Genomic DNA, 13,273 nt, shown 5'->3' with positions numbered 1-13,273 from the left:
ATACCAAAAACCCTCTTCATTTTTTAGTTTTACTTTTATAGGCCATGTTTTTTGTCGGAAAAAAACCGAATACACCATTGCTCATGATTTTTCATCCTCATTAAATAAGATATATATATATATATATATATATATATATATATATATATATATATATATATATATATTCAAAAAAACCTACTTTGTTTTCTTTATTTTTCAAAATTAAGGTTATTTTTTTATCAAAAAAAACTAATAAATATATCAAACTTTTTATTTTATGTACTATAAAAAATAAATTTTTATTTTTTTAATTTAGCTCAAATCCACATTGTAAATCTTTTGAAAACTAAATTATTTTCATTTAAGATTCTGTAAATAATTGTAAGTTAGATTCACATCGTGTATCTTTAAAACTAAATTATATATAGTTGAGATTCACAATGTGAATAAACTCAATTTTGAATTTTATAATATTAATTTTCAAAATAAACATCCAATTTATTATTATTATTTTTAATATTTAGGTTTAGTTTTTATCGAAAAAATAAAATGAATATATCAAAATTCATAATTTTATACTATTTAAATAGACATTCATATTGATCTATATAAATATTTTCTTTTTCAAAATTTTGGTTCACATTCACAGTAAATCTGCTGAAAACTAAATTACATTCAGTTTAGATTCATAATGTAAATGATAGTAAGAGGTTGTTTGATTTGGTGCTGAACGGGTCCAGTAGGACTTTTTTATCTGACTAAGTTTGGTCGGAGTGTTTGATATGCATCTGATCCATCCTATAGCTCTGACTCGACGTAACAAAAATTGGTGACTCGGTCCGTTAAAATAATGTTGTTGACCGAGCGAACAACGCTTTGTCTCATTTTAACCATCGACTACTCGCGATCGATTTCTTGATTTCTTCCAACGCTCTGGAAGACGCAAGATACGATCAACCCTCTTCATCCTTTCCCACCGCCACCAACGCTCACCGTGCTCGTCCTCCATCAATTTTTCCTAAATCACAACTTCGCTTTGATTTTACATCTCAGTCAAATTCCTTTTCACTTGGTTGAAATGGTAATACTAGAATTTGAAACGTCCCAAAACACAGTCTGAAAATTTCGTTTAATTTAATAATAAAAACCATAGTCGATAAACCTCATATAAAAATCATAAGCAATGTATCTCAAAATATTATAACAACTGTCAAGTCTATCAGAGTATAAACATCCCAGGCTGAACAAATGTGTGTGCACTGCAATCTTCCCGAGCTTCTCTTTTGAAAACTGAGTACCTGAAAACAAAAATTGAAAACTGTAAGCACAAAGCTTAGTGAGCTCCCCCAAACTACCACATACCATATAATAACATATAAAGCACATATTGGGCCTTGCCCACTACATCAGACCAAAATCCGGAAACTGCATCGGACCAAAGTCCGAAAACTAACCAGGGCCTTGCCCTCTGCATCGGACCGAAGTCCGGAAACTAACTGCATCGGACCGAAGTCCGGAACTGACTGCATCGAACCGAAGTCCGGAATTGACTGGGACCTTGTCCCCTGCATCGGACCGAAGTCCGAAACTAACTGAACATAACATAGCATAAACATATCAACTAGCATGAACAAATATACTGCATACTGCATCGGACCAGGGTCCGGAACACATAACACAAAACATGCTTGAATCACAAAGACATCAAGCAATCTAACTACTGCATAAGACCGAGGTCCGAAACTACTGCTAACTAAACGAGCCGACATTGTGACCGTAGACCCGTTCCTACTGGAAGGAAACTCACCTCACACTGCTGAAGTCCTGTAGACATAATCTCATACTGTTGAAGTCCCGTAGACTCAACCTTAGCTGTTGGATGACAAATTCCCGAACTGTCAACACTAAAATAACACCCAATTAATAATTGAGTTCCAACACATAACGATAAATACATACTTTGGGTAATTACTACATTTCCCCTAGCTTGGCTTACCCAAGCCCAAGGCCCAATCCATAGGCCCAAAGTCAACTAGGGATCAAAGCCCAACATATGGCCCAATTTTCCAAATTGGGCCCTAACCTCTACATGGACTTCCCTTAAGGCCCAATTGCTCGGTCCGGTCCAACATGTCTCGTTCTAAGGGCCTAATATCATACAACCATCTAGGCTTAAACTATGGCCCATCTATGGCCTAATTTTCCAAATTGGGCCCAATCCTTCATATGGGCCTTACCCTAGAGCCCAACTAATTACTCTAGTCCATTTGATTATTCTTGGATGGCCCAACACAGAGCCCAAGTGAAATTAGGGTTTCACATAAAATGATAATTAGGGTTAAGTGTTTCTCACTTAACCCATTAAGGGCTTAACCCACTAAGGACTTAATCCATTAAGTTCATTATTGCTTAGATTAATTTCTGTCAATGATTATTATTTAATATTTCACTTATTAAATTATTCTCGTGTGTGTCCTGATAAATTCTCAAATATTAGGATTTTCTCAATTAGCCCATTAAGGACTTGATCAATTAATTCCTTTACTCTACTAGATAAATGGCATGGAATAATTTGGGCTTAATTCACAATCCAATCCTAATGGCCCACAAGTGAGCCCAATAAATCCAAGGCCCAATACTCATAAATAGGGTTTTCCACCCAAACATGGCCCAATAGGCCCAAAACCAATCTTTAAGCCCATTAGGGTTTGCTAGTGGGGGACCACCCACTACCACCTCGGGTAGTAGTGGTCAATGGCGGCTCACGGCGGCGGCCACCACCTTACGATGGTGGTTATCATTATTTTTTATTATTAACCAAAGCTAATTACAATTACAATGTTTAATCCAAACATAAACACACACACACACACACACTAACTAACACACACACAACCACACCATGGTGGCCGACGGCGATGCTTGGCGGCAGCCACCACCTCACAGTGGTGGCGGTGGCCCTTTCTCAATTTTCCGGCCATCGAAGCTACATACATCACACACTAAAACACAACACGCCAACACACACCTAAACACATAGAAGCACACGCACAAAGCCACCTTCCACGGTGGCTGGTGGTGACAGGAAGGCGACGAATAGAGGCGATAGCGGCTCATCGTCTTCAACAGCCCCTAACAACGGGGGTGGTGGCTAGGGTTCTCAATCTTCGACTGGAGAACGACAACACTGCAACAGCGGGTCGCCCGACCTCTGAAACTGAATCACGAAGGAGCATCAATCCATTGTCTTTGTCGGCAGCTAGGCAGCGGTGGCGGCGACATGACGGCTAGAAAGTGGTGTTCGGGGAACCCACAATTATGAGCAATGAGAAACGAGGGTGACAGCTCCATCGTCTACTTTCGGTCTCTCAAACAGATGCTGTAACGCCCGTAGATCCGGACTAGTCAATTTAGAGATAATAGGGGTCGAAAACGACTTTTTGACAAAAGATTATTTAGAATAAATAATCTTAACCAAGTTGTATAATATGTCCCAAGGGTTCCGTACATATAAAGAACGCCGAAATCCGATTTATAACGAAGAAGTTATGACCCGTCGAAGTTTTTCGGCAAAACCGGTACGACACCGTGAGACGTAAATAGTGAATTTACGATAGAATAATTTTTGGCCTTAGTAATATAAACCAAATTTGTAGTATACATTAAACGGAGAACATCCATAAAAAGAACGCCCAAATCTGACTTCGTATGAAGAAGTTATGATTTTTCTAATATTTGGCATAACAGTGCACGACCCGAAACTCGAATTTTAGTTCGAGCGGTTTTTGGCTTATGCAACCTTAATTAGAGTTGAATATATCATTAATAAGAACTCAAAAATAAAAAGATAGACGAAAACGGAGTCCGTATGAAGGAGTTACAAATTCTCCGCGGTCATTTAACAGTCTAATCTCCTCCTACTGTTAAAGTTAAGATCGGCCAAGAATTAGCCGACGGAGTCTAAATGAAAGTTGTAGATCTTGTTTTTACCTATGCATGGAAAAAAATAACGTCGAAAACGGAGTTCTTATACGAATGTTATGAATTTTTGAAAATCGGCTGATTTCCACCCTGTGTGCGTCACCACGTGTCAGCACCATGCGAAGCCTTGGAGCCTACGCAACACCACGATGTGGTGAGGGCCACCATGACGTGGTGACGCTCCAGGAGCACTATAAATAGAGGTGTCGAGGCAACCCTCAACCTCACACCTTCACCCCTTCTTTCTCTCTCTAGAAACTCTCTTTAAACCTCCCAACCCCCCCCCCCCCCCCCCCCCAAAAAAAAAGCGTAGGGAACCCCCTAGAACGAGGCGGTAGCCCCGGAGCGCCTGATGGATCCGAAAGGAAGAGCCTTCGGCTCAGAAATTCTGCTCCGACAGAGCTCGGTTTCAAAGTAAACCCGCTGTAAGTGAGCTATACCTACCCTATCTTTAGTATAGCTTATGTTTTAATATAGTAACATTATTAGGAACTTATAATGAGTATTTGGGCTATTATTATGAGTTATATAAGAGTGTTTCTTAACGCTTATATAATAGTAATAATATCTAGACTATTAATTAGTCGCAGTTAATGTTAGACTAAACTCTAGTGGTAATGATACTAGGTTTTGTTCGAGGGAAATTGTTTTAACAGTAACAAAGTGCTGTCCGAGTAGCGAGTCATCAGGTGAGTGCATAGTTACTTTCATCTTACACATAGATATGAAGTATTTTATATAAATTACGTGCTATGTGTGCATATTGTCTGAATACTTGTTGTCTATGTTGGATGAACGATTTTATACATGTTTTAAATGATTTAAACTGTATATGTATTTTATATCTATGATAATGTTGGGGTAAAACATAGGTAGATGTAATAGATGGAATATGAGTTGGATGATGAGTTGGGAGGTGTTATAGACCACGAGGTGAGGGTGAGAGGTGGACGATGTGAGAAGCCTTTTCCCAAACGATGGCCCCATCATTCAGCAGAGTATGGATGACAACCACGGACTATTCTAGACAGTCCAGTGGAACACTAGCAGACTCGCAACCTGTAGGTGTTGTGAACGATGTGTTCACCCGGTGTACTCTAAACCCTGGTGATCATGCAAACTTGATGCCTAAACCCTGGTGATCATGCAGACTTGATACCTAAACCCTGGTGATCATGCATACTTGATGCCTAAACCCTGGTGATCATGCAGACTTGATACCTAAACCTTGGTGATCATGCAGACTTGATGCATAAACCATGGCGACTATGCAGAATTAGTGCCCGTTGTGTAAACCGTGGCAACGATGGACTTTGTGCCGATTCCTTAGGATGATTCCTAGGAATGAATGAACGAGGAATAGCTGATTCTTAGGGTAGATCCTTAAGACTAAAGAAGATAATGGGGATGGGTAATTGGGTTGATTGTTTGATTGTTTAAACATAATAATTATATTATTGTGGGTTGAAAACCCTATGTACTCACCAGGTTTCCCAACCTGACCCACTCAGTTTATTTATATCACAGGTGTCGATATGAAGTTACATTACACTGAGAGATTAAGGAGATATAGATCACTAGTGTAAATGAATGTAAGTTCTGTTTATGCTTATGTTTCTGTATTGACGATGACATCCCAAATGTTTTAAAATGAATAAAATACGTTTCTTCGGAAATGCTTTGATAACGTATTTATCGTGTTTTTCTGGGAACAAATTCCGCAACATTTTTATTAAAAGAGGTACTCTGATTTTCATAAAGCATAAACACAATCGGTCTTTTCTGACCGAAATGGGGATGTCACAGTTGGTATCAGAGCATTAGTTTAAGCGAACTAGGAATTTGTAGGATTTCTAGACTTAAACTTAGAATGCTAAGAAATGATTGTGAGGAGTATGTCTAATAGATTTAGGTAATACACCTGAATAGACACAAGCACTAACTTATTTTAGGAACGATGCCTAAAATGTTTTATGTGCTAAATGTTTTATATTATAGCTATAAAGATGCCTTATATGCTTTTATTTGTTCGGATCTATGGTCTGTTGCCGACCGGATCTGGAAATTTTATGTGTTCAGATTTCTAAACGTTTGATTACAATATTAGATCTGGCATATATATATATATATATATATATATATATATATATATATATATATATATATATATATATATATAGGGAACGGTTATTTGGAAAACTAAAAAACCCTAAAAATCATAAATATGCATAAAAAAATACCAAGACATCACAAAACGTTTTTTTTGAATTTTTTATCAAAAAATCGCAGCATTTTTTACAATTTCGCTGAAAAAAAAATCAATTTTTTTTTTTGTAAAATTTATTTTTCAACGATTTTTGACCTAAAATTTGTGATTTTTTCATAAAAAAATTCAAAAAAAAAGTTTTGTGATCTCTAAGTATTTTTTTATGCATTTTAATGATTTTTAGGGTTTTTTTGTTTTCCATAGAACCTAAACCTATATATATATATATATATATATATATATATATATATATATATATATATATATATATATATATAAAGAGAGAGAGAGAGAGAGAGAGAGAGAGAGAGCTAGGTTCAAATGTTTATAACAACTATTGTGTGCATGTATGCACAATGAGAATTCAGGAAATAATAAATCATTAAATAAATTAAAAAAGGGGTATAATGGTAAACTTAGTATATTTAATTATGGTAAAATCATAATTTAATTAATATATACCCTAAATTTATGATAACAAACACCGTATATTTATCAATGGTCTTCAAACTCACAAAAAAACACACACGTAACCATTGAATCAATATTCTCTAGTAATCCTTCACTTTTTTTTCATTCTCGATGGCGATGAAGATGAGAAGGGGCTAGGTCTGCAACTTCATTCCTCACCATCGGTACAAACAAACACACACCGTCGACTGCTTGATTTCACCATCATCGTTCTTGTTTTTGTCATTGTGAAACACCGGCGCTCCTCCGTCGAACCCTAAATTAAGGCAATCACAGGTCGAAACTGTCGTAAACTACCGATTGAAGTTTGGTATATTCCCATCAACACCAGGTAAGCATGTATTTTAAGCAATGGTGGCGGCTTAAGAAATTTTCTTGTACAACCCAATAACCGGTGACTACCCCTGTTATGGTCCAGGTAATAGCATCTGTTTGTTTTTTGGTTTGTAGCAAAATCGATCATAATCTCAAATCAATTGCTCCTCAATCAATACAATACGTTGTTATAACGGTTTCTTTTGTTTTAGGTTTCCTAAGGTTTTAAATTTAGGGGTCGAGCTCTATACCACCTTCGACTCAACTTGTTAGGATCTTCCCTTTTGATTGATTCTACTCCAAAGTAGCGATAACATGAATAGGGTGTCTGGAATAGCTTCCATGGATGAACAATTTGTTGACAAATTAATCATATTTTATGTAATACTAAAGGTCTTATTCGCCCTCATCATTTTATCCTAGTCATTGATGGTTACAGGTATGTCATATACACCTATTTATTTTTTTTTCTTATGGATGAAAGTGTTCTGATTTATATCCAAATGAATCAATTTTTTTTTGATATTAGTTCTTTTGAATGTTGCTTGTATTGTTGGATTGAATAATTACTTATATTGTTGTTATTGTTCCTTTTCAGTTGTTGCACAGAAAGTACAATGGGAATTTATTGGTTATTATGTTGGGAAAATGGAAGGAATCTGAATACTCTGAGCAATCTGTTCCAGTTGGTGGTCCTTTTTATTATGTTACTGCACCTTCTCAAGATAATGACTGACTCCATTCCATATTTCCATTCACATTCCTTGATTTGTGATGATTTATTGTTTGTTTGCATGTGAATATCATCATTAGCTTGGCTGATATGGCAGCAAATCCCTTCCATGCTGTCTTCTTCTTCTTCTTCTTCTATTTAATATTTTAGTTAATTAAGTAATACTTAAGGGTTTGCAAACATTAGCTTTAAATGGTTTCAAACTTTATAATTTTTGATTTTCATCTACAGTGATATAACTTGTTTGCTTTACCAAATGAATGTTAACCTGAAAATTCTTTCAAAATGAGGGCAATATTCTTTTAGAATAAAAAGGGCTTTAGTTTGAAGAAGGCTACTATTCTTTCAGAATAAAGAACTTTCAAAATGAAGAAAGGGAATATTCTTCACATGTAATCCTGCAAATTGATCAGACCTTGACAACCAAAAAAGGCAGGGAAACTTTAATTTTATTCTTTTACAATGATTGTTCTCTAAGAATGAACTCGAATTTTATTCTTTATTTTTTTTTCATATTAGAATGCAAACACAAATGTATCACAATAATTATTTGACAATGAATTTATGATAGAAATGGCTTGAAGACCTGATAGGAAAAGCTTGAATGAATCCCTATCTTAATAAAAGAATCCATTTGTCTACATGGCACTTCAAGAATTCATTTCCCCTTAATGTTAATTTACTGAACTACCCTTTATTCCTTTTATTTTCTGGTTACTAAACCCTTCTATCATACATATTTTATTTCAATTCCGTTTAGTTTAGTATTTGATTTACCCGATTCTTATTCCTCCTAGGGTTTTAGTCGGACGTAGGTTTCTCCAAAAAAAAACCAAGACTCCATATCGACCATCTTTATCTTTAATTCTCCGTGTCTCCGTCAACTTCATATCTACCTCGAACCCACCTTATAAAATAGCTTCCTGCTCCACCTCTTTCCCAGGTTAAAGTTTTTGTATACATAAAAGAGTTGATTAACCCATGTTTTTTTTTTCTCTCTCTCTCCCCTACATATATTACGAGGGTTGAAAGCGAAGAAGACGAGGATGACTATGACGACTTAATTAATCTCAAGAAGAAAGATACCTAATTTAGAGAATGCTTAATTAGTCTCAAGAAGAAAGGTACTCGATTTATAGGACCATTGTCCATCCCTAAATCAATTCAGTATCTTGCTCATATATTATTTATGATAATATCCTAAATATTTATATTATAAAACAAGTTTAGTTAAGCAAGATGAAGATTTTAGGTATTTTGTTTAGAAATTATTAAGATTAATGTTAAGGCTCTCCCCTTATTGCATCTTGCCGAAATCGGGATGAAGATGTTGGGTCAACATTAGGCTAGAAGTAAATAGTGATTTGAATCCACATTAAGGGAGAGAGATGTGTTTCTATGTAATTTTTTTTTTAATATGTGTGAAATTTGTAAACTTATGTAATGATACTCACTATTAAATATTTGTTAAATATTTGTGTTGTAGTTAGATACAAAGGCAAAGAGTTTGTTGGTTTGTAACTCCCTTCCTTCGTGTTGTCTAATATTTATATTCTTGTGTTTGCATAAAAAAAAATCCAAACTTGAGGATTTTTACTGTTGGGATGTGATCATTTGATATTTACACTTTTGTGTTAGTTAATTGTTTTTCATTTAATGTATTGTGGTTGTTGTAGATTATGAATGTGTGGTAAAACAACATGAATGTTTACAAGGAGCTAATTGTTGTAGAATATGTTGGTGTTAAGGTTTAAATGGCTGAAAAGTTTCAGTTGGATGAGCCTAATACTACTATTGAGTTTCTTAAGATGAACCCTATTGAAAGATATTTTTTGGAATGTCCTTCTAAGTTGGTACCTTTTGGCTCCATTTTATATTTACATTCTATTGTAGCATGTGTTTTACCTTTTTTTATTATTACATTTTAAATCTGTTTGGTGGTAAGGTGAATACTTTGTGTTAAAAGATTTGTGTTTGTCTGTTTTATCCCCGTAATCGATGTTCATTTGTAGCTACTCCTTCAACGCATTGAGGCTAACATTGTGGTAAATAGTTATGACAATTATCAATCTTTTGAGAGATGAAGGATGAGAAGTAGTTGTTTTTGGTATAGAAGACTTTGATGTACATGGATGTTCTTATGTTTTGATGATTTGAAAGTTCATGTATTATTAGTATTGGTTTGGTTTGTTTGAGTTACAAGCACAATTAGTTGATTGGTAGGAAATAATTTGTTTGAGAATATGCTAAAAGATGTTGCTTATGCATAAGAGTTCATATTGGATCATTTTCACGGCAAAAAATTACCATCTTAAATGAAAGTATTATAAATAACAACCAAGATTAACCTCGTTGCTATAATAAATAACTCATAATGATAAGGTAAACTATATTATGTATTTTTTTTATTATTATTTGAGAATGAAGAAATCACTTGAAATTAATCAAAATCCATTCAATTTTATTTATTAGTCGTGATCATGATTTTTTGATATGTATTTTGTTGTTTGCAATGTTAGCACAATTAGATGCATGTTAACCACTTAAAGTTTATCAAAGTTCAATCATCGGTTCAACTTTATTATCTAATGTTAAATTTATTAAACAAAAGGGGATAAAGAAAGGAACTAGAGTTTTACTTCCCACTCTCAATTCTCATGGCAAAAAATAAGTAACTTTAGGGATATTTGTCGCCTCTTTGAGTTCTCAACTATCCTCTTTGAGTTCTCAACTATCTAATTTTTTTCGCTCATCTCCAAATATCTACAATTAAAAAAATATAGCTAGAACAATAATAAAGGCCAAAATTGCAAATAGTTTCTTTAAAAACTTTCAATGTTTCACTTTATCCCCTACACTTTTAACACTTGCTGAAACATTCTCATAATTTGTTTTTCATCAATTTCTTAATACTTTCATGCTATTTCAAGTTATTACAATTTACGTTTAGTGTGTGAAAATTGTCTTGGAGCATAAGATTCTAATCTGAATAACTATAATTGTCACGGATCTACAGATCAAACATAACTACATATATAGCTTTTAGAAATTTATAGTCAATTTGTAGTTTTTAATTTTTAATTTATTGTATATAAGAAAGTTTTTAGAAATTTATAATCAATTTGTAGTTTTTAAGTTTTAATTTGTTATGTTGTGTTTATTTATTTTTATTATATTACATTTATATTTAGCTTTTTGTATATCAATGTTATTTACACGATTGATTGTATTTTTTCACAATTTATTGAAATTTATATTATATTTTATAAATCATAATTATATTAAATATCTTCACATATATAACGTATATCAGATATTTAAATAAATAAATATATATTAATTTTAAATAACCAATACAAAATAAAAAAATAAATCTTATTAGTTTAATAAACTTTTATAAATTTTTTCTCGTGGTTTCCACGGGTTGTAACCTAGTTAAAGAATGATCACACTCATTGTTTAATAATGTTGTTATTTTTTAAGAATTATACTTGTTATTCTTTCAGAATATTTGTTATTATTCAATGAATCATAATCATACAATGCAATTATTTGGTATATTATTAGTTCAAGAATCGATTTTGTATATTCTTTCAGAATATATTTACAAGTTTATGGTTGACATTCTGTCATTCTGATAGAATAAAATCGAAAAATATATTTACTGGTTTATGGTTAACATTCTATCATTCTGACATAATAAAATCGGATTTTTAACTTTAAATTAATTTAAAATATTCAGATTTTTAAAAATAAAAGAATTAATTATCCCTAAAAATCCGAAAATTTCCTTTTTTAATATAGGTTAATTGACTAAAATGCCTTTATACTCAAATTTGTGTGATTATATAATACATTTTATTCTATTCTACTATCATAAACCCTCAGATCATGATCTTTTATTATATTCCATCCGATGGTCCAGATCTGTGCATTCTGGCACACAATAGTTACTAGAAACAAAATAACTTAACTATATATATATATATATATATATATATATATATATATATATATATATATATATATATGGTTAGGTTATTTTGTTTTCACTATCTATTGTGTGCCCGTATGATTGATTCTGGACCAATCATTTTAGTTATTTTAAGAAAGTAATTAATGCATATTACATGTTGAAGATATAATAGGTATTAATTACATCTTCAACATTTAATATGCATTAATTACTTTCTTAAAATAACTAAAATGATTGGTCCAGAATCAATCATACGGGCACACAATAGATAGTGAAAACATTTGAACCTAACTCTCTCTCTCTCTCTCTCTCTTTATATATATATATATATATATATATATGTATATATATATATATATATATATATATATATATATATATATATATGGTGAGGTTCAATAGAGAACCATAATTAACTAAGGAACCAATCTTTTTTTCAACTTTTAGAACTTATTTTTTATAAAAAAAAAAAACTAAAAATATAGAAATTCATAATTTTTTTTATCTTTTTTCCAATGATATCATATTCGATTTTTTTAACGTCAAATCCACAATGTGAATTTTTGAAAATTCACAATGTGAATCCGAAAAATATTTTTCACATTCACAATATTAATATATGAATTTAGATATTTTTAGAGATTTTTTTCGATAAAAAATAAGCTCTAGAAATTTAAAAAAAGATTTGATTCCTTGAAGAACCAATAATTATGGTTCTCTATTGAACTTATATATATATATATATATATATATATATATATATATATATATATATATATATATATATATATATATATATATATGTTCAGGTTCATTTGAGACCATTCTAATTTTGTGAGACCGTGAGACCAAATCTAAAAATAATTTTAAAATGTAAAATAAATGGAAAAATCCAAAAATTATTTTTTTAAATATTACTTTTGGAACTTGAATTAACTAAAAAAAATCCCATTTTTTTTTTGAAAAATACGTGAAGTATTCTAATAGAATATTGCACTGTACATATTCTAAAAAATAATTTTAAAATGCAAAATAAATGAAAAAATCTAAAAATTCTTTTTTTAAATATTATTTTCAGCACTTGAAATAACTAAAAAAATAAAAAATAAATAAAAAAAATCTCGTTGTTTTTGAAAAATACGTGAAATATTCTTATAGATTATTATTACACTATACATATTATAAAAATAATTATAAAATGCAAAGTAAATAAAAAAATCCAAAAAAAAAATTTTTAATATTATTTTCGGAACTTGAATTAACTAAAATAAATAAAAAATAAATAAAAAAATAAAAAAATGCGTTTCACGGTCTCACAAAATTAGACCGTCTCACATGAACCTATATATATATATATATATATATATATATATATATATATATATATATATATATATATATATATATATATATATATATATATATATATATATATATATATTCCGATGTATTCTCTTTTTCACATCCCATTTTCAAGTCTCTTTTTATCTCTTCACACGTTTGCTCGTCTCAAGCACATCTCTCCCTCTCTTTGACGAAGACTCGGAGT

This window comes from Lactuca serriola, chromosome 5 (genome assembly GCF_051521515.1).
Source record: "Lactuca serriola cultivar US96UC23 chromosome 5, Lser_US96UC23_V15, whole genome shotgun sequence".
Taxonomy (NCBI): domain Eukaryota; kingdom Viridiplantae; phylum Streptophyta; class Magnoliopsida; order Asterales; family Asteraceae; genus Lactuca; species Lactuca serriola.
The sequence above is the reverse complement of the archived record's forward strand: the minus strand, read 5'-3'. Positions refer to the sequence as shown.